This window comes from Cryptomeria japonica, chromosome 3 (assembly GCF_030272615.1).
Source record: "Cryptomeria japonica chromosome 3, Sugi_1.0, whole genome shotgun sequence".
NCBI lineage: Eukaryota > Viridiplantae > Streptophyta > Pinopsida > Cupressales > Cupressaceae > Cryptomeria > Cryptomeria japonica.
Window position 1 is genome coordinate 67296179 of NC_081407.1, and position 22290 is coordinate 67318468.

At 39.9% G+C, this 22290-nt stretch overlaps 1 protein-coding gene across 6 annotated transcripts in view; it reads left to right on the forward strand.

Annotated features, from left to right (window-relative positions):
- LOC131032468 (psbP domain-containing protein 5, chloroplastic) overlaps positions 1-22290 on the forward strand; it is a 168414-nt gene that overhangs the window by 138550 nt on the left and 7574 nt on the right. The window lies entirely within an intron of this gene.

Below are 22290 nucleotides of genomic sequence, written 5' to 3' on the forward strand. Positions count from 1 at the left end.
GTTGGGTAGTCTGGAATGTGAGTGGAAAATCACCTCTAGCATGGATTTTGACCCTTTAACCCTTGGAATAAGGATTTCTCTTAGGATTTTAACATTTTAACCACTCAAAATCACTCAGCGACTTTAAATTTGACTGGACTTATACTAATTTTCCAAAAATATGAGCGAAACGCTAGGAAAATATTGGAATAAAGTGCGAAACCAACTTAGATAATACCTTAGGAGCGAGAAAACAACTCCAAAAGGTCTGTGAATACCTTGGCACTTTAAAATCACTTGATGCGCGTGTTTAAAAACACGTTAACGTTCAAAAGGTCTACACTTAGACAAAACTTAGGATCATTAAAATATCATCTTTTGCAACTTGATCCTAGCACTTCAAAAACCCTAGACGGCACTAGGCATGATCAAAACTCCGAGACTCGGGCACGGGAAACGCAAAATTGCCCACTAAGCAGCCAAAACCCTAACCTAACAACGCAGGAAGCTGGCAAAGAGGGGGTCCCCGTTAGCAATGGGGCGATGTGTGAAAAGGTCACAAGTACCTAAAGAGTTTTAGCAACATTGTCAAAGGCATGAATAGAAGAGGGATCCACCTTAATTTTAGGCAATAACTGGATGCTACAAATATTAAGGCCAGATCCATTGTCCACTAAGGTTTTTCTTATAGCATTACCATTGATAAGAACAACTATCATAAGAGGACCAAATTGAATCTCATGGGAGGGCAACTCATCTTGGGTGAACACAATTTGAGCTTTGGGTGTATTTATAGGATCAATCAAAGAAGCCATATTATTAGGTGTCACTGCAGGTGGGACATCTAAGTTTTTTAAAGCATCTTGTAACATTCTATGATGTGTAGATGAAGTTTGAATTAAATCCCAAAGAGATATCTTGGTAGGAGTAGCTTTAAGTTGTTCAATAAGATCATACTCCTTACTAAGAGTTTGTGATATATGAGGTGCTGGTGGAAGAATATGTTGAGAAGTGGGAAGTGAAGAAGGGATAACCAGAGGAGGATTCGGTTGCCCATTGTTCCTTGTATTATACGTGTGAGCAACCGCATTGTAACTCTCTCGGATGATTTGTTTAGCATACTCATAAGGGCTCTTAGTAGGATAACCTCTTTGCACAGTAATAACTGGTTTGTTAGGAGTGCGAAAGGAATCATCACTATAACCACCTTGAACCACCAAGAGAGGCTTCTTTAGAGGTTGATAATTTGAGGAAGGACTAGTACCTTGAACTTTGAAGAAGGGTTTATTAGGTGTCTCATTCACATGTATCATATTAATTGAAGATGGTTTGGAAACATGTGAAGAGGGTCTAGAAAAGTTGAAATCATCAAATTGCTCGTAAAGAGGATTATCAACCTTAAACATTTCTTCATGAGTAGGATTTTCTTTAGATTGAATGAAAGGGATATCCTTATAGAGGGGATTGTTAATGATATCAAACCTTTGTGATCTAAGATCATTGTCTTGCTCCAAGGTATCCTTATAAGGAGTATGCATTTTAGGAGAAGGATCAACATCATTCATATGGTAATAAGAATTATTGAAAGAAGTGTTGATAGTCTCTTCTTGCACAAAAATGTTATCATGAATAGGGTCAATTTTAGGAGAGGGATTACCATTAGTCATTAATGATTCATCCCTTGTAGGAAGAGTATTGAAATAAGATGTAGTTGTAGTAGGGAAGGTAGGCATCATATTGATAGTCCTGAAAATGACTATTCCAAAATTTGGTGTCTCTGACAATAATTTTAGCTATTTTGACTCTCTGTTGTTCTTTGTTTTCGTCCTCAGGGTTTAGGGTTTTCAGGTTTATATGTTCCCGAATGAAATTTTGTTATAAACCACAGGCCTGTTATGTTTTCGCATTACCTTTTTCATTTTAAAGCTTGAGGGTCTTTACCATCATCAAAAGGGGACCACTTTCTTTCCCTAGGTGTTATTTCCTACCGACCTTTTAAGAAAACTGTCTTTTGCATTATGGTCGGCCCTACCCTTTTTATATTTATGCGGGTTCTCAATTCCCTAAGTCCGACTTTGATATTTCGGGTTTCATTTCCTCGATTAAATGCCGAGCAACTAACGATCCCATGAATTTGCGCAAGTTTCAAAAGGACGGAGATGTTTTGACTTAAGAAGAAAAGATGCTCGTGAGATAACGGTGAATATTGAGCATACTGTGTAAGCGGTGCATAATGAGCGAGCAGATCAGACGGCTCTCGCAAAACTGTGATGAAAGATGCAGGGAAGTTAAGGACCGCGACATCACGAGATGATGCCACGCGTCCCAGGCGGGTCGAACAAGTCTGTTAGCAGGGTAGCTGACGGAGCGGAGTTTCCAGGATGATTTGGTGATGCTTCGTCAAGTTTTAAAGGGCCCACTTGTTGGTGTCTGTTTTATCATCTACCAAACATTAGGATAGGATACCCGAAGGCATTCTACCCTCTCCTGAAAAATCACTACTGATTCCAAGGTCTATATGTGCGAACAAGCGACTTTAGTGGAATAGCTTCTTGGGGAGTGTATGCTGAAAATCTCAAGGGGGACTTACATTTAACAACTGTCTTGAACTGCTGGACTTAGATGGATTTAGCAATTTTAAGCTCTCTTTTTTTGGGGGGTTTTTTGGGGTTTAGACTTTCAAAAGAAAAGGAAAAAGGGATAGGGTTCAGGAAAGCTAATCTAATCCTACGAACTCCGGAGACGGTATCAACTAGGTGCTCTCGGGAAACCAAACCTTGCTTCACCACACTAGGGACAACTACACAAAGCCAGTGCAATCTTCGATGGATTGTGCTTATGATTAAGATGTTGGGATGCACAGAGGATGGGCTTAGACTAACTTTGCATGGTAAAATGGAAATCATCCATTCACCGAAAGTATGAGCGTAGATACACCATCAATTGACACTTATCAAATCCTTCATTCAAATTAACAACAATGAAAGCAAATCTAAATTAACTTTAACTAGGTGTTGAGGAAATTGAAACCATGCAAATCATTCAAATAATAGAGATTACAAAGCAAGCGCACATGCAATATATTATCTGGAAATGACCTTACGCAACAATACATCAAAAACCTCACACTCTCCAAATGAGAGGAGGTAGCCTTATATAGTTTTTCAAAATAAATGAATGGCCGAGATCAAACAGTGATCAAGGGCCAAGATTGAAAGATATAAACCCTAATTAGGGTTTCCCAAAACACTATCAGCTTGAATGAATAAGAAAGTGGCATGTGGCACAACTGCTAATCTCACTGGGGTGAGCGCCTACTTTCCTCCTTCGTAGATTCGATGTACCTGGACACAATAAGCTTGACTTCCTCCATCGTGACACTTGGCAAATTGCTAATTTGGAAGTCGATGATGTCCACATTATCGGTACATGTGGCGAGGATGCCTTCCCACTCAACCGCCTGGGCAAGAAAGTTTTCATCAATGAAGAGAAAGTTTGCAATCTTTGAAAGATCACCCTTGTCAATCATCCCCGAATCCTTGAAGAAGCTTGACTGAATCCTGGCTCTCAGGTTCTCTGCCTGCAATTATTTCTCCCTTATACTCTCTTTCTTCCAAATATCGGATGTTACACGAAACACCTTGCTCAAAATCTCCCTGACACTCTCCTTGGTCTCGAAGCACTTAGTCTCGGATTTCTTCAAAACTTCAATCCGGGTGACCAATGCATAATACCATGTGTTGAAGTCGTACCTGTCTCCAGCCTGTATGATACCTGCATCTACTAGGCTTCTCTTCGACAAGCCTCGGATAACCTTCAGATGTGGGAGTATTTCATCCTGAATTTCCTCCACATCCTCCCAATTGGTGGCTAGATCCTGGATACGGTTGACAAGTGAAGAAGTCGACTCATGTGCTGACCCTAAATTCTCTACCAGTATTTTTGCATGTGCTGAGGCATCTAAAATCCACTCCTTAGCCTGTGTGAATGTTCCCTTCATATCCTCATAATCCTTCATCGATTCTTGCTGAAGAGGCCGAGGAGAGGTAATCGGGATCTCATGTTTGAGTGGCCTGGTGAGATGGAGAACATACTTTCTCCACTGCTGGTTCTCTTCTTCGACCTTCTTCCTCTTTTCTTTCTCATGGGCCAGACTTGTCTTCAGAGCGTTGCAAGAGTTGTCGAAATACTGGACCTCTTGGTCTTGGGTGGGCTTGCCCAGCTCTATTGTAGTGATCTTGTAGTCATCTGCAGCGACGTTGTCCCTAGTTTTTCCTTCTTTAGGGACTTCTATCTGAACTGTCCTGTATCCTGCACTGTCTCTCTGGATTAAGGAAAACTTTCTGGTGGGCTTAGGCGGTTTAGCTACAGCTAGCTCATTTACCTTCTCCAGGAATGCTGCTGTAATTTCTTCAAAACAGGCCTCCTTGGGAACCTCGGCCTTTATTCTTTCCCTTAGCCAATCTGAGATAGTTGACTGCTCCATGGTGTTCTGGTCAAATCCATCATCTGTCCCTCCTGGGTTTGCAGGTATGCCATCCAAGAAGACTGTAGGCGCTTTCATTTGCTCTTTGTCTGGACTTTGGACAACTTCCTTCATTACTTCCTCAACCGAAGGAGAAGGCACTCTCATTTCATCGTTAATCATGCACATATTCATCTTCTCATCCCCAGCTGCATTCTGATTGGGCACAATAGAAGCGGCACTTAAGATGGACTGGCCTTCGCTGGACTCCCTTCTTTCACCTCCAATCCTTTTCCCTGTGACCTTTACGGAGCTTCCAACCAACTCCTTCCTCTTCCGAGACCCAACACTTTTTGGATTCCGGGCATTATCTGTAGAGATACAAGGATTGGCGGACAAAGAATCATCTACTCCCATCAATTCATAGGTCAAGGTCACACCTTTGGACTTTAATTGATTTGTCCTTTCAGATGTCCACCACCTGGAATACTCAACCACTGTCCTCATGAGGTTAGCTAGATCTGACTTTTCTCCCTCCGTCCAATCTATCAAAACCAATGGTTCATTCTTCATCTTTTCAAAACTTGGTTGCTGAAGCTCTGGGCTATCCTCTACTTGATCGGCAACCTTGAATACCTCTGTTGCCCTCACCATGTTCAAAGGAATTCTCGACCAGAATCTCTTCCTGATCTCGAAGCTATCGGTTGCGTTAGCCCAATAATCTTCTAGATCGGCCTTGTGTTCATACGTTATCCCTTCGACCTTCTTTATCTTGTGGAATGGATCAAAATTTCTTCTCGCCTTGTACTGATAAAAGGGATACCAGGTTAGCTCCTTCTCAGTTGTCGCAACAGCTTGTGCCGATGGACATGTTTCCAGCCCATTACCAATTGTAAGAGAGGAAGTCCCTCCTTTCTTCTGTTTTTCCCTCTGAATTACCATATACTCTTCCAATTGCCTTACAACCTCGAGTAATACAACTCGGTTGGTAGGGTAAGCTGGAAGCTTGTAGGGAGGCCCTGAGAATCCTTGAATCTAAGGTAAGTGAACTTTGGATATTGGATATACCAATACCCGAATCGACTGATGAAGTCCATAGACTCCTGGGAGAGCCTCTGGTGCATTCCACCTTGCAATGTCCGAGTGATGTGCATGAGGAAGGTATCATTCACTCTTTTAAAATGGAACTTTTCTTCCATGTGGAGCTGGGGATAGCAATCATACATTGGACACTGGTTCTCCTTGTTCCCTACTTCTCCTCTATAAGTGAGACCTCTGTATTTGTAGGTCCTTGCCAAGGAATAAAACAGGTAAGAACTCATAAAGAAAGTCCTATTTGCTTCTAGGTTCCTCAGCTGGCTGTCTAGGTTGTCGCTAATCATCCTAGCCCAGTCTATCATTTTTACTCCATTCATTATTTCATTAATGAAATAATACATCCATGGTTCAAATGGGGCACCCTAAGGATTTCCCATTATTCTGTTGAGTAGAACGATCATGTCCCCAATGTCCTCCTTGAAGTACGCCCTCACCAGGCTCTTCCTTTGAAGTTTGGAGGCGCCCTTCCTTGGCTTGTCCAGCCAGGAATGGTTGACTATGGCATCATATTCCTCCAAGTGGTCCTAATACATGCCGTCAACTTCGTCTTTCGTTACATACACCGTGTTGTGATACCCTGGGATCGGGAAGGCCTCTCTGATAGCCTCATCACTGATGTTCGCCAACACCCTTCCATCAGGTGCAACAATATCTTTACTGGCGGGGTTGTAATGTTTAGCGCATTTGACCACTAACTCATTGCATTGCATGGTGGGGAGGAAGCCAGCAACATGCACGATCCCGCTCTTCATCATCTTTCGTGTGATTGTGGTAGGCACAAGGTTGTCCAGACTAAACATTCGCTTCTTAAATTCCCCCAGGTTGATGTGTCCGAGGTTGGTGTCACTAATATTTTTCCATTTTGAAGTCATCCTTGACTTCGGAGGAGCATCTTTATCTACTTGAAATTTCATGACGCCTAGGATCTGCAAACAAAACAATGAAATATAAGTTAGAAATTAATTTGAAGAAAATAACAGGGCTGCGAAATGGCTAAGTGTTGGAAAATTTCTCTTTATTCTCATACTTAGCCATAAAAACTGAAATTTCATCTTAAAACCCTTCAATCTTCAAGGATGGTTGTGATCGTAAATCAACACCAAGTGTTATAACTCCGAAAATTTCTTATACTTAGCCAAAAAAAATGATTTTCCTCCCTTAGAAATTCGAACAAATTCACTAAAAATCATTTCTCGAACTCTGGAAAAAACTCAGAAAATACATAAATCTGCATCATGAATTTAATTTCACCTTCAAATAAACGGAAGTAAGGGTGGCAATTTCTCAAAAATTTAGGAGAGATTCAATAATTCTTCCTTATACTGGTTGTCTTTTTCCAGAAATCTGTGAAACTTTTGTCAAAAAGTTTATCCAACTTCCAACAATATCCAAAACTTTCTCCAGATGAACTCCAAACTGAAAGTATTTTTATATGCTCTCCTTAATATTTTCGAACTTCTTGGTGTAGAAATGAAGTTTACAACGAAGTATTTGTAAATAAAGTTAAATCCTCAATTGGAAACCCTTAAAATCTTCCAACTCATGTTTCCAATTTTAACTTCATTCTTTAGAAAAGTGTTGTCATGTTTCCAAATTCGAAGAAAATATCTTCCAAGAGTTTCCAATTTGGTTATAAGTTCGAAATATTTATTAATCTTCCAATATTCTCCTTTTGAAAACTTTCCATTTTGGTTTCTAGTTTGAAATCCTTATCAATCTTCCAATATTCTCCTTTTGAAAACTTCCCATTTTGGTTTCTAGTTCGAAATCTTGGAGGATTTTCATGACATCACTTGCATTCTTATTGATTTTGTTTGACTTTCATGTGTAGGCAGACTTTTGGATTTTTATTACCTCTTCAAGGCATGGCGGAGTTTTAAGGTTACCTTACTACGTTCAAAGCGGACTTTTGGAAGCTCTTCAACCAGCATGGCGGACTTTTAGAAGCTTTCCATCATCCTTTTGGTTAGGGCGGACTTTGGTGTTACCTCCACCAAGGCGGACCTTAGTGTCTCCTCATGGGCTCCCCAACTTAACCTCTACATGGCGGAGTTTTGCATGCATTTCTTCATGGCGGACTTTGGAGGGTCTCATGGATAGGGCGGAGTTTAGACAAGGCTCCCACATCTTCTTTCCCCACTCCACAAGTCATAGGGCGGAGTTTTGATGAAGGCTTCTACATAGGGCGGAGTTTAGAGGTGGCACCAAGGAGGGCGGAGTTTTGGGCTCCCTCTTCTTAGTCTTCTTAACCTATGGCGGACTTTTGGTCAACCTTTACATGGCGGACTTTAGGCTCTACCTCTTCATGGCGGACTTCTAAGGCTTAGCACCTTAAGCATGGTGGAGTTGGAGTGACCTTTCCTAGGGCGGACTTTGGAGGAAATGGCTACCAAAGGCGAAGTTTGATGAAGGTTCTACATAGGGCGAAGTTTTGATAAGGCTCCCACATGGTGGATTCTTCCTAATCCGTAAGGCATGGCGGACTTTCTAGAAGACTCTCCTTTGGGCGGACTTTGGTGATGACTCAGCCAAGGCGAAGTTTCAACTAAGGCATAGTGCGAACTTTTGACACCTCTTCAACATTTGAAGGCCTTGGGTGGAGTTTTGATGGCCCTTCCTCATGGCTATAGCGGAGTTTTAAGACCACTCCCAAGCCTTCTCCAAGACATGGCGGACTTTTGGAGGGTCTCCCACATCTTCTCAAATATGGCGGACTTTAATGAACACCTGCAATAACACTCAACACCTTCCATTAGCCAGACTTAGAGAAAAATTTAGAAAATTTCAAAATTTCATAATTTAACCAAATTTTATTAGATTGACTTGAAATTTGAAATCCATGCTCAGGCAAACCCTCTGAAGCGACACAACCCCTAAAATGTAAGGAACTGGCTTTTTAGGTCGAAACTTGGAAATTTTGGGTCCCGGTTGAAGCTGGTCAGTGGTGTAAGTGCAAACCCTAGATTCCCATCCTGAAAAAGCAAAAAGAAGGCATCCCTAAAAAATAGGGAAAACTTTCTAAAAATAGCCATACCGGGGATTGGGCTGAAAATGCCAAAAACAAAACTTCCTAAAAAATAGGAAAAATAAAAAAAAAAAACTTTCTAAAAATAGAAAGTTGTCCAAATTCGCCCAAATCAATTGCGATCTTCGTCCTCCGGCCTTTCTAAGCACCTTGGTGGCGTTTGTACTCTGAAATCACATGATTTGTAAAAACTAACTTTCAATCGTGAGGAGTTGAACTACTCAAAACTGGGCAAGGCTTGGTAAAATTGATGCAGAAGGCCATAGGACACTAACAAAACCCTAGAAAGCAGGAAAAGAGAGGGTCCCCATTTGCAATGGGGCGATGTGTGAAAAAAGGTCACAACACCACTTGTTACGTAGGAAGGTCAATATCAGTATTGACTGATGGTGATCATGTGATTTGCTGTGCTGGACAAATCAACAACGGAAACAAAAGAGGTTTTCAAAAGGAGTGATTCAGACTGTCTCAGTGTTGTTCACACGGGAAAGCAAAGGCAGAAGGAAGTAGGTATGTCAACATGGAAAACAGAGACAAATTGAGACAAGTGGATGCCGACTGATTTTCAAAACGTCGTTTTAAAGGGTGTTTTTGTTAAGTCGAGTTGTATTTGCAGGACAAAGCTGGCAACACTTGAGGTGGCAATTTCTGCATGTTTTCATTGTCGCCACAGAGAGAAAATCAAGTTTTTTCAGAGAGATGAAAGGGGCAAGGATGATTTTTTGAGCTGGAAGCGAGATGATCAAGGACCTGTCAACAAAATCATAGGATGCGTACTATCAGGGATTCTCACAGTTAGACAGAAAATCAAGAAACTATTGCTGAGAAACTTTCAAAAGATAAAAATTCACTATCCGAGAAGAGGATTCTGGAGTAGAGAATCTGCAGTCAAGAAATTAGAAACAAGATCGTTCACGTAAGGTGAACTTGATCAGAAAAGCAGTGAATTGGCGGTTTAAGTCTGACGATTTCTTGATTTGATGGATATAGTTTCTTGAGTCCATTTGTTGGCAGGATGAGTAGAAAAGCATTGAAAAGATGATTTTTCCATGCATAAACACCGCTAAGAGAAGTATTTTCATTATAAATACGGCCTTGTGGTGTCTTCAACTGGTAGAAAGAATAGAGAGTTCATTATTTTCTCTCAAGATTTTAAAATGATGAAGACAATTTTTGAGCCATATCGTGCTAGGAGTTAAATTGAGCTTTGTGATACTGGATGGATTTCCTATGGGAATGAGTATGTTTATAGTCAATGGAGTCTTGGAAGTAGGGAGGATAGCCGATGGAGGTTTGGAATCTGTTTCTTTCCAGAACCAGCCCTGCATGGCGCATCCTCTGTCTCCTCTCTATCACTCGTTGGCAGAGATCTAAAGAAGAAGTTTCATGAAGGAATGGGAGTAGAATATGGTTGGGAAGGAGTTGGCAGCCAGTCATTTCTGCAACGACTTGCAAGCTGCAACCCCTTCTCCTCCTTCTATGTTCCCCCACAAGCTTCTCTTTCCACTTTCTCTAATCCTGGGCATAAAGGCCTGAACTCCTCTTTTTGTGGAGGGGCGATTTTACTTCTTGCCGGGATTTAAATCCTCTTCGAGAAAGGGGAAGTACTCTATGAAACATCAAGCAGCATCTCACGGTTCATCAGGGGTGATAGTGGCACGACTCAAAGATTTTGTTTCTACCAAAATGGAGTTGGGAAATTTTGGTTCTACTTCATCATGACCGCTAGCAAGGATAGTCTTTTGGGAGACTGTGAGGAATGTTTTGTAACAAATAACAAGCGATCTTATAAGCTTGTGATAGGTGTCTCCTCTGGCTTGAAGCTTGTTGCTCCCTTGTTTCTATAAAAGGGAAATCAGGGCCATGAGACAAAGGTTGAGAAATTTGGTCCAGAAATCTTGGATTCAAATCCTTGGTCATGTATAGTAGGTTTAGGTGAAATGAGTAGGCTGTAATAGGAATTTGTAGAGCAAATAAAATGGGTTTTGTGTCTTAGTTTGTTGCAAGTTCTTGAAGGAGTTATATGTAATGTAATTTGTAACAAAAAATAGCTTATGAAATGCATGAAAATATTGTCTGAATTCATTTTCTCCAATGTATGACTCTATTATGTTTCTAAATGAGTAAGATCAAGGGTTTTCTCGTTTGTTGCATTGTTGTGATGCATGTTTCTTCTATCTTACGCTTTGACCTAAGGGGTCGGTTAAACTGCTCAAATAGGATTTGCGGACTAACATGGCTTATACAGGGATTTTGATAAGTATTGTGGGTTGGGATAAACAGATGAGACACATTGTAAGGCAGTGTTGTCTCGAGATCTTTGGCTAGTATAAAATGTGTGTGCAAGAATCTTGTGTGTATGCAAGATCCTAAATGAACAAGAAAGTAAATTTAGAGTTCTACCCTACGCTTTGGAGAGCAAATCCTAAATGAGTGTAAATGCTTCAAATCACAAATGAACTAGAGATCTAAAGCATAAATGTAAATCTGAAAATGAAGCTCATGCAAAGACATGAAAATAACATGAAACCATACCAAACCCTAAGGGAGAGGTACAAGCCAATCAGCAGTTGGTGATATCCTATTATTTTTCAATATCTTCAAAGGTCCTAATTGTTGTTGAAGATGATTGATGAAGGCTTGATAAATGCTTTATTTGCTGTTGTAGACTTCACATAGCCTGTACTTTCACTTCACAAGAGTCTCCTTCCATCGCTAGATCTTAGATCCTTCAAATGAGGAAAAGAAGGCTTTATATAAGGGACCTAGGCCAACCTAGAAATAATATTTTTTGCCAATCTCTTGGATTTGAATATTAAAATACCACCAAAACATGCTCTCGAAATTTGGGGAGAAAAAGTCGGTACCATGTTGGTACCAACATGGTTCGACCAACTTTTCGCCAAATTTTCGAGGAAGCAAGATATTGTGGTTTTAAAGCAAATTCCAGGAGTATGTGGGAATTTGAGATGTCTAGATATGCAAAATCGGGCCTTGAAAGTCAATATAAGACATAATTAGGGTATTTGATAAAATGATTAATTGGAAGAATGAAATAAAAAGGGGCACACTTAGGGTAAAGGGCCCAATTTTATGATGTGTAGAGGGATAAAAGAAGACTTTAGATTTAATTAAATTAATTAATTAAATGGTTAAAGGGAATTTGAAATGCAAAATTCAAACACACTAAGGCGGGTGCTAACCTAAGCATGGAATTGTATCACCCAATTAAGGGTGTACAATTTACGATGATACAACTATACAAATTAGCCTTGCTTATAAAGGCAAGGTGATGAGGTTGAAATGCAACTACCTGGTTACAATATCGAATGCATGATGCATAATGAAACTATTATCAAATAATGATTAATGACACCTAAGATAACTAACATTAACAATATTTAATGATTAGTTACATGTGACTAATAAGCTATCCTAAGTAAACTTAATCATGTGAATAGGTTCTAACTATGAACTAGTTAGGATACAACCTTATTCACACCAACACTGCCCCTTAAGTGCAACTTAGTGTGAGAAATTATTATGCAAATGATGCAAGACTAATACGAAGATGCAACATATGGGTTTTGGCAAGTAGACCATATTAGGTGCTGTTGTGATGTATTCACACATCGCCTCATTGCAAATGGGGACCCCTACTTTTTGCTTTCTAGGGTTTGTTTTCTGGGTCTTTTAGGGTTTTGTCTGTTAGCCTTTGCATGATGAGTGCTGTCAGGGGGATCACTGGATAGCAGGCTTTGCTTGAGCTAGGTTGAGTCAATAGATGCTCCAGGTTGGGGTTTCTTTGAAAGTCTTCCTTAGGGCCTGGTTTTGCTCTTGTTGCTAATTGTGTCTTGCTTGGTGAGTGAGTATCATCCTTGAAGGTGCGAGCTAGGTCAAGTTGGTGAGTGATGAAGTCTGGAATGTCATCCCGATCTTCAAATGCCCTGAAATTTGGCTGTCTGGAATGTCCTGATCCTGAAATTTGACTGTCTGGAAAACTGAAGAATCCTCCAAAAACTAGAATTTGCATTATAACTCCTGGAGGTCCGAAACCACTCTCCTTAATCTTTCTTCTTTCTTATACTTAAATGTTATATTCCATAAAATGATTCTGACGGAGAGGCTAAAATGTCAAATTTTGCTCCTGACCCTTCCAAAGGGTCCAGAGCGAATTTTCTCAAAACCACCTTTTTTCCCAATATTGTGCCAATGCAATTGCAGACTAAAGTGAATTGAGGTGAAAGAGATCCTTAGGAATGACTTCAAGTGCTAGGAAATCATTGAAAGTGAAGGAATTGAGCCAAATAGTGAATTTCGCTCCTGACCCTTCCAAAGGGTCCAGAGCGAAATTCCTAAGATCCCTTATTTTCCTAGCAAAATCAAATCAAACTTGGGTTTCTATAACTTGGATGAGTGAGGAGAAGTGTTTTATTGCCTTTTTGAGGTGGATTCAAGTTGAAAGGATGGAGGAAGAAGACTAAAAAGTAATTTTTCGCTCCTGACCCTTCCAAAGGGTCCAGAGCGAAAATCTCTATAGCTCTTATTTCCTTCCTAGTTTTGGCCAAGTATTGGTTTCTAAGGCGTGTTGAAATGTAGATTTATGTGTTCTTTCCTTGAGAAATGGTGGAAATCAACTCAGAACATGGATTTCGCTCTTGACCCTTCCAAAGGGTCTATAGCGAAATCCTCATTTACCCCCTTTATTTTGCCTAAGGCATTGAGAGGTGAAGTTTTCAAGCTAATTTGGTGGTGAGTGGACTTGATTGTGGAGAGGAGAGTTGAGTTAGATCAATTTTGAAGATGGATTGGATGAAGGAGGTGAGAAATCAATCAAGAATATGGATTTCGCTCCTGACACTTCCAAAGGGTCCAGAGCGAAATTCTTGGAAACTCATATTTTCTTCTTGGAGATGGTCAGATTCTTGAGTTTTATGGCATGGTTAGAAGGACTTTGATGTGTTCTTGCCTTTGAATATTGGATTGAGGTAATGGAGTAGCCAAAACAAGCTCAAAATAGGAAATTCGCTCCTAACCCTTCCAAAGGGTCCAGAGCGAAATTCCTAAAAACCCTTATTTTCCTAGCAAATTCAAGTCAAACTTGGGTTTTTGTAGCTTGGATGAGTGTTAGGATTGGTGTTCTTGCCCTTTTGAAGTTGGTTAAGGTTGAAAGATGGAGGAATAAGCCGAAAACAAGATTTTCGCTCCTGACCCTTCCAAAGGGTCCAGAGCGAAAATCCTAAAATCCACCTATTCCTTTCAAATTTGTGCCAAGCCATGCCTAGACCAAGGTGAGGGATGCCCTTGAGATTGCCCTTGAACTGATTGTTGTCTCCAAAAGTGATGATTTTGGGCTAGAGGAAGAAATTCGCTCCTGACCCTTTCAAAGGGTCCAGAGCGAAAAACACTAAAACCATCCTTTTCTCCAAATTTTGAGTAAAGTCAGGGCTAGACTAGGGTGAGAGAAGCTATTTGGAATGCCTTGGAAAGATTTTTTGACCATTAAAAATGCAAATTTTGAACTAAAAGGTGAATTTTGCTCCTGACCCTTCCAAAGGGTCCAGAGTGAAATTCTTCAATCTACCTATTTCCTCCTTGTGTCAAGTCAAGACTTTGAGTCGTAAGGCATGGTTGAGGTTGAAATGATGTTTCTTTGCCCTGCAAGATGAATTGAAGTGAAGGAGATGAGGAATTGAGACCTAAAACTTGAATTTCGCTCCTGACCCTTCCAAAGGGTCCAGAGCGAAATTCCCAATTTCACCTAAATTGCTCATGATGAAGATCAAAAGATGGATTCCCAGGCCTTGGTGGAGAGAAGACTATTGTATGCTTGCCTTGGAAGGCATTTTGGAGTAGAGACATAATGGATTTTGTCCTAAAATACAAAATTCGCTCCTGACCCTTCCAAAGTGTCCAGAGCGAAATTCTTAAAACCTCTATTTTGCCCCAGATTTACATCAAGCTTGGTGTTGGTTGAGAATGAGGCCATCCTTGGGCATGTATTTAAGCAAGTACGGTCACAAAGTGAGGTCTAAATGAGCCAGGAATGCAAAATTCGCTCCTGACCCTTCCAAAGGGTCCAAGGCAAAATTCTTATAGAGCCTGTCCTTGGAAAGAATCTTGAGCAAGCTTCATTTTGATATCTTCTTGTTGATGATTTAAGGTAGAATATGCTATGTTGAAATGAATTCGTTATATGACCTTAATCATCTTTTGGTTTGTCTTGTAGATGAAAGAAGATGTAATGTCCCCTTCTCAGTGATGTGCATTCAGTGGTCCATTGGCCTATTTCGGAGACTTGTAGGCTAATTGGAAAGGAGAATTAGGGTTTCCAACTTTTGTGGAGTTCTGCACAAGCTTTCTAGGGTTTGTTAGGAGGGAATTCTTCAGTTCTGCTTATGGTTTCCTTCTGGGTTTTCCATGAACTCCAGGGTGGCATAACATGCATTTGTTTCTTTGGTGAAGTCAGAATTTACTATTTTTAGTAAGTTAGGGTTTGGCTGTTTGGTTGATGCAGTTCTATTGAGCTTTCCAAGCTCTTTCTCTGGGTGCGAAAATTATGTTTTTCGGAGTAGTATTTCTTGACTTACTATTTTTATTTAGTGGTTGTGTTGAGCATTTCTATTTTTAGTAGTCTCGGATAGGGTTCTGACTCAGCACAATTCAGTGGTCTTCATCGCACAACTTCATCCTTGATTTTGGTATTAATCAGTATTGGAGTTATAAGTTATTTAATTAAATATTAATTCCTTATCCTAAGGTTTGATATTTAATTATTTTATTACTGATTAATCGTGTTTTGGGTGACTTAGGGAAAAGGATAAATATATGCTACTAATATCATTATTTCCCTTAGTCAGGCGGTGCTGAGAATGATTAAACATGTCATGTTCTTGTTTTAATATTGCAAGTTGTTCACCTAGCAAAAGTTCGAACTTTGCCTAGGGAGTTGGAAATAAGTGGATGCCATTTTGAAGGGACATGTTTAATTAAATTCAAATGTGTTGGGTGCATTGGAGGACATGTAATTTGGGCGAATTTGTGTGCATTTGCATTTGAATTTGGTGGAGCAAGAAGTTATAAATAAGAGCCTTGGGCTCTCTTTTTGGATATCTACAAAAATTGCATTGTTATGCTGCCGGTTTGGCGACTGAAAATCTGAGCTTCGAAGTGTGGCTTCCTAGCTAAGTCTCAGTTTCGTACTTGCAAGATAGTACCTAGCTGTGTCCATGTATTCCCAGTGCTGTTGGTGAGTGAGCTGCAGATTGTGGAGTGTTCTATTTGGGATTGGAGTGTTTTCTGGTTGCTGGTCGCGGGACTGTTGAAAGTGTATTTTGCTCAAACCTCTTGACCAGGCGATTCCATCATTCTGGGTATCGGCTCATCCTTCCTTCCTACCACTGGCGATGCATATTGTAAGTTTTTAGCATCTTATTTTGAGTGTGGATTTTTATATTGCAAATCGAACTTCCCAGGTTAGGCATTGGATTTTGTGAATGCATTGGGAAGCGTGCAAAATAATTATGGGTGTTTCGATGACTTTCTTTGGGTTTGTTTTCATTGTAGCTGGTATAGCTATTGTTTAGAACAGATTTGGGGTGAATTGGGTGAGTATTCAGAGAGTTATGAGCGTTTTAGTGAATCCATAGGTTGCTGGTTTTGTAATTCCAGCCTGCAGATTTTTGATGTTAGCAGAAATTTCATGTTCTTAATTGGATGTTCAGCATTACTCTCTTCTCACATTATCTTGATTATTGTAAGGTTAAGGAGTAGTACTACTAACCAATTCTGCCTTGTAAATCTCACCCCGCTGAAAAGTGGAAGAGGCTGGCTTGCCGCCTATTTTCAAGTAAATTGTAATTCAGTCCTCCCACTGCATAAGTGGTCGAGTGATGTCTGATTGTAATGGTCTTCCCGCTGCATAAGCGGTTGAGTTGAGTTTGTTTTGTAATTTCAGTCCTCCCGCTGAAATATTGCGGTCGAGTGATTTGTGCCTTGTGTGTTTCTCTTGGCTGGTTCACCGCCAAGTTTCTTGCATTCCCGCTGGATAAGCGAAGGGGCTGGCTTGCCGCCCAGTATTGTATTTCATTTCATCTTTCAGCAGTTTGAGATCTAATGATCCCCTATTCACCGTATGTTCTCACCTTCCCACATTGGGCACTTGGTGATCAGAAAGTGGAAGGGTTGCAATCTTCAGCAAGTTTTCAGTTTATGCTTTCTAACCTTAATGGGTTATTTGTTGTGGATGATTGTTATTGGCCTAAAAAAAAAATAAAAAAAATAACTGGGATATTACAGAAGACTAGGCCAGATCAAGGACGACCTCTTCCAGTCCAGCATCATCAAGGATGACCTCTTCCAGTCCAGCATTTCAAGGAAAGGTACACCATCCATCCTGCACATCAAAGACAAAAGAGGTTAAAGCAAGGGTCTGTTGAGGAAGCAAATAGTTTCAGAAGAGTTAATAAAAATTATCTTCTCAGCATCATCAAATCGAACATCTACCAAGTTACAGGGGTCAGACAAGGTGGCATCCCAGTCATCACTCCTCCAGTCGGATTGGTCCACCTCAGCGTGTCTAGATTCAATGTCCCTGACTCATCAAAGCTGACACAAACTTCGATGTACCTACCCCAGATATCCATTGGTCGAATATTCCAGAGAAGACATGTGTCCGAATAATGCAATTATTTCATTGGCTAGAATTGAGTTTGTTGTAACAAACCCTAATTAGGGTTTTCATTGTAAAATCTCGGCCATTGATCTCAAATTGATCTGAGCCATTGAATTGTATTGAGAGCACTATATAAGCCCTGGCTCCTCATTTGTAAAAGAATAGTTAGTCGATAGTTGATAGTGGGTGAATAGTTAGCTAATAGTGAATAGTCAGCTGATAGAATAGCAATTAGAGTAAATTAGGAGGACAAGGCAAGAAATTGTTGCCAGTGATTGTAAACAAACTCCATTTTCATTGAAGTTATGGTGAAGTGTGTTGTTTTGTTGCAATATGCATGGTCTCTTGTCGAATCTTCATTTTAGATGATAGATAATTAAATTGAATGAAAGAAGTTGTTGAATGCACCTGTGTGGAATTCGTCTAATCCATACCACTAGCCTCTTACTGATTGTAAGTGCGCCTTGCGTGGTCAACTGGCATAAAATGAGCTTAATCTTAAGTCGTTATACGTCTATTGTTCATGCATTATCTTGAATGGTGATCAGTGTCTGATGGTGTACGATTTGAACGTATTGGAAGCATCCCTCAGAAGATCGCACTGAGTTGGTGTCTGATTGTTCAAGCTTGATGGTGAGACCCAGCCCAGTAGGACTCCACCTAGTCGTTCATCCATCTTCTCGCATTCTAGGTAGTAGAGTAGACTTCCTGAACCCTGCATCTTTTGCCATTTGTTTATCTTCCAGTTAGTATATAGGACTTGTGATTCCAGCAAATCAGATGTTCAGGTCATCGAGTGTAAGTCCCCTTGTGATTCCAGCAAAATCACATCATACCACAAAGAGCTTATCCACGCGTAGAGAACCTACATATAAGAACCTTGGAGTTACTCTGACTGATCCTTCGACGAAATCTTCAGTAGTCGGGAACTTTGTTCAAGAGAGGATAAGGTACCTTAGGTATTTTATTCTGTGTTCGCATGTGCATAAAAAACTCATCAACAGGTACCCATGCACAACTAATCATGCAACTAATCTCTCACAACTATAGAAAAGGAGAAAACCCTGTAAGACAAAACTCGTCTCCAAAAAAGAGATATGCAAATTATGTACAAGTGATAGATCATGTGATGTATGGAGGTCTCAACATCAATACCCCCCAAAACTACATCCATCGCAAGGATCCAATTGATAGCCCTGCCATAGGAGGGAAAGAGATAGACTATGTAGCCCCCCCATAATGAATAATCGCCGTCAAGAATGGTAAGTGTTTGAAGACAAAACAAAATCCAATGCTTGCAAACCACTCATTTTCCCTTAGGAAGAAACAAAACCATGTGTTAATGTAGGTATGCTTTCCATGTAGGATATGCTGGAAAAGATAGAAGCATGAAGAATGAAGATGATGTCTCTAAAAACAGCTCATATGTTTCTATGTCCATGAAAGATGAGGTCACAATCCAATCAGATGCATACCCAATCAAAGAAGAAGGTGACAAATTAGATCAATATGGAAATTGATGTAGAAGAAATTCCAAAGACGAAAATGATGTGACAACAAGAACGCAATGACTATCATTGAGGAGAGATAACCCCTTAGATGTATACTCCAAATCTAAAGTAGAATAATGACAAACCAAGTCTGAGATACCAAATAGCAATCCATCCTACAACCACAAATCTGAAATATTGAATGTCTTCCAAATCTAAAAGATAATGATGGTCTTGTTGATCAAAAAGGATGGAAGTCTCAAGCAATGACTCTGAATAAGAAGTCAATGGAAGTGAAGGTGGATCAACTATCTCTAAAGAAGAATCAAGAACCTCTGAAGCAACCTCAATTGAAGTGTCGAAAACCTCCAAAGGATCACAATCGTAGGCCATCTTCTCTGAAGAATGAAGAGGCACAATAAGATTATCTAGGAATGGCTGAGTATCAAGATGTCCATAAAACTCCCAAATGTAAGTCAAAAGAGCATAAGGACACTAAAACTCAACAATAGACTCCAATATGTCATCATCAACCTACATAACTAATAACTCCTAAGACTTGAGCCCTATTGCATTTCCAAGTAATATTTTAACAAGGTGTGCTAGGGAGAGGAATAAGATTATACAAATATGACAATAAATGAAGCCCTCTAAGATGGGTGATGATGCCATCTCTCCATTGTTTGTAGTTGCCCCTATTCAAGATGACCAAAGAAGGATGAAATGAAAAACCCATTATAGACTATGGCAATTCTTCAAAATCTCAAAGATAGAACCAACACATGATTATAGAAACCTCCAAATATGATGAGCAATTGAATAATGAAGCCCCCACCCCCCCAAATTGTACCTCTCCAAATGTCAAGATTTCCAAGTTATCAAGCGAATGCTCCAAAATGCAAAAACTCAATGGATAGTACTTGGTGATGAATTTGGAAACGGTGCATGGACTGAATTATATAGCTCCTCAATACCTTTCCAATGCTGCAAGAATAATTGAAATCGAAAATTGTAGCAAAATGTTATGAGTTGGGGATAGAAGGGTTGACTTCAAGCTGCAAAAAATGTTGATAAACGGCAAAATTTGGTAGATTGACCCGCACCATTGTAGAGTTGGTGAAAGTAGCTTTCCACCAATATATGGAACGCAAAAAATTGACTCTAGATGCCCAAGATGTGCTTCGTGGAAAAAAATCACCGATATGGAGCCCAATCAAAAATGTGGGGGCTGGATTGACCCTTGGTCGTTGATGTGACTAGCCTGCAAACAAAGGGCAAAAGATAAGAGCTGAGATAGGGCGAGGATGTCGGCAAGGCTGAGATAGGGCGAGGATGTTGGCAAGGCTGAGATAGGGTGAGGATGTTGGCAAGGCTCGAATAGGGCATATGCGCGGTGAACTGCGGTGGTGCTCGGATAGGGTGATAAGGTGGTGAGCTTGTGAACCTCTCCACCAAGGATTAAAAAAATCGCTTCACCAAAGTAAAAAAGGCACTCCAACCAAAAAATGCAATAGGTGACCCTCGAAAATGAACATAGGCGGCAATATTGACTCTGCACCCACCAAGAAGATATACGCGACCACCAATGTAAATCGATCACAATAGACGCTTGCAAAGTCTATGCAAATACACGGTCCAATTAGTTTGGCTGCCGATAATGAAGATTGATTGTAGAACACTACCTACTACTCAGAGCGGGGGGGTGGCGGGGTGAATCAGTAGTAGACTTGATACTTTAATAATCTTTAATACAAAATCCTTTATCAACTTCAAACAGAAATTTGAAAGATTTAACAAACTGAAACTAAAAGAGATGCAACCACAAGAACACACAACACAAGAATTTTACGTGGGAATCCAATTTGGGAAAACCATGGTGACCTAATCCAGCCTCATAGTTCAAATGATTACGACTTTTAGGGCACCAACCCAAGGAATCACCAAATCCCTTCTCTATTGAGCACCAACTCAACCAAAGCCCTTCTAAGAGAACATCAATTCTCCAAATATTCAAGGTCTTGAGCACCAACTCTAAGACAAACAATCCAGAATCAAATCAGCTACAGAGCATATTCATTTACAGTTCGAAGATACAATCTAATTTCATCAATAGAATATATTATGCATCAAGTTGATTCCAACACTCTGAGGCAGAAAAGAGATTAAAATACTGAATCCCTATATCAGATTTCTTTGAATGAATGCACAATAATGTATTGAAACTAAGACTCCAAAAGTATCTTCTGAATATCCAAAAATCTGCAAACCATTTCGTCAGATGTTGCTGCTTGTCACATGTCTAAAAATTGAAACTCAACTTCAGAGAAACTGACATTGTCAAAACATTAATTATGAACATTTAAATTTCTGTGAATTATTCAAATTATTCCAACAATAAACCAGTCTCTAAAAACATTTGTCACTGCTGTATAATAGGTGAAAATTTGTACCAAAATATAATCAGTATTGTATGAGAAGTGAAAACCTTAACCAAAATATAATCAACAGTGCTGAATCTTCTATGCTCCTTATACCTGTCATAGACAATCATTTATGATGCAGAAATCTCCTATCCAATTCACCAATGCAGCATACGAACCATCTTGTCACCTTTTCAAATGAATATAAATTCATTGAAATACTTACATTGACTCCATACAAATTGTTTTTCAACAATCCAGTTTTACACGTATTCTCTTATTCACAAACCACACACTAAAATGTTCTTTGTTCATTGTTTTTCTAAGTTGCAGGGTTCGCCCCCCTGGGCCACTGGTATCGGACTGGTTCGGTCCGGGTTCGTGGTCCTGGTTCGGTCTGCCTGTGGTCCGGACAGGGTCCGTGATCCACAGGGGTGGTTCGTTCGAGGACGAACCCGGGCGGCCCCATTGGTCAGACGGCCCAAAAAGTGTTATTTTTTATACAAAATTTATTTATTTTTTCAAATCCACCCTATAAAAAATTAAAACATAACCCTAAAAGTGAGTTTTAAAACATTATCTTTGCTCATTTCTCCTCATTTGTGTTGCAAAGAACAGATTTTTTGTAGCAGGTTGAAGAAAGGGTGAACAAAATTTGGCTTCCAAAATCAAATAGGAGTTGGAGACTGATTTTTGAAGCTTCAACAAGTGTTGCAACATCATTTCCACACATTTGCAAGCTCCCATTAGCTGAAAGAGGTAGGTTATTGAACATTTATTTCAACTATTTTTGTTTCACAAACTGTCAAACATGAACATTATTTGTTTTTCATTATTTTGTTTTTGTTTTTGTTTTTGAATGAGTTTATATTATTTCTTGCCATAGGAACTAGAATGGCATCTACCTCTTCCTCCATAGGCACAAATGAATAATCAAAACCAAGAAATTATCCAAATTCTCCCCTATGGAAGTATGTTGACATTATAAGACCACTGCCAGGAGGTGGGGGATTCTGTTGGAGATGCCAAGGATGTGGTATAGAACGTAATAGTTCATATTATCCGGTGTTAGGCCATTTGTGTGGAATAGCAGGAAGAGGCATCAAAAAATGCCTTGGAAAAGATGGTAAACCTATACC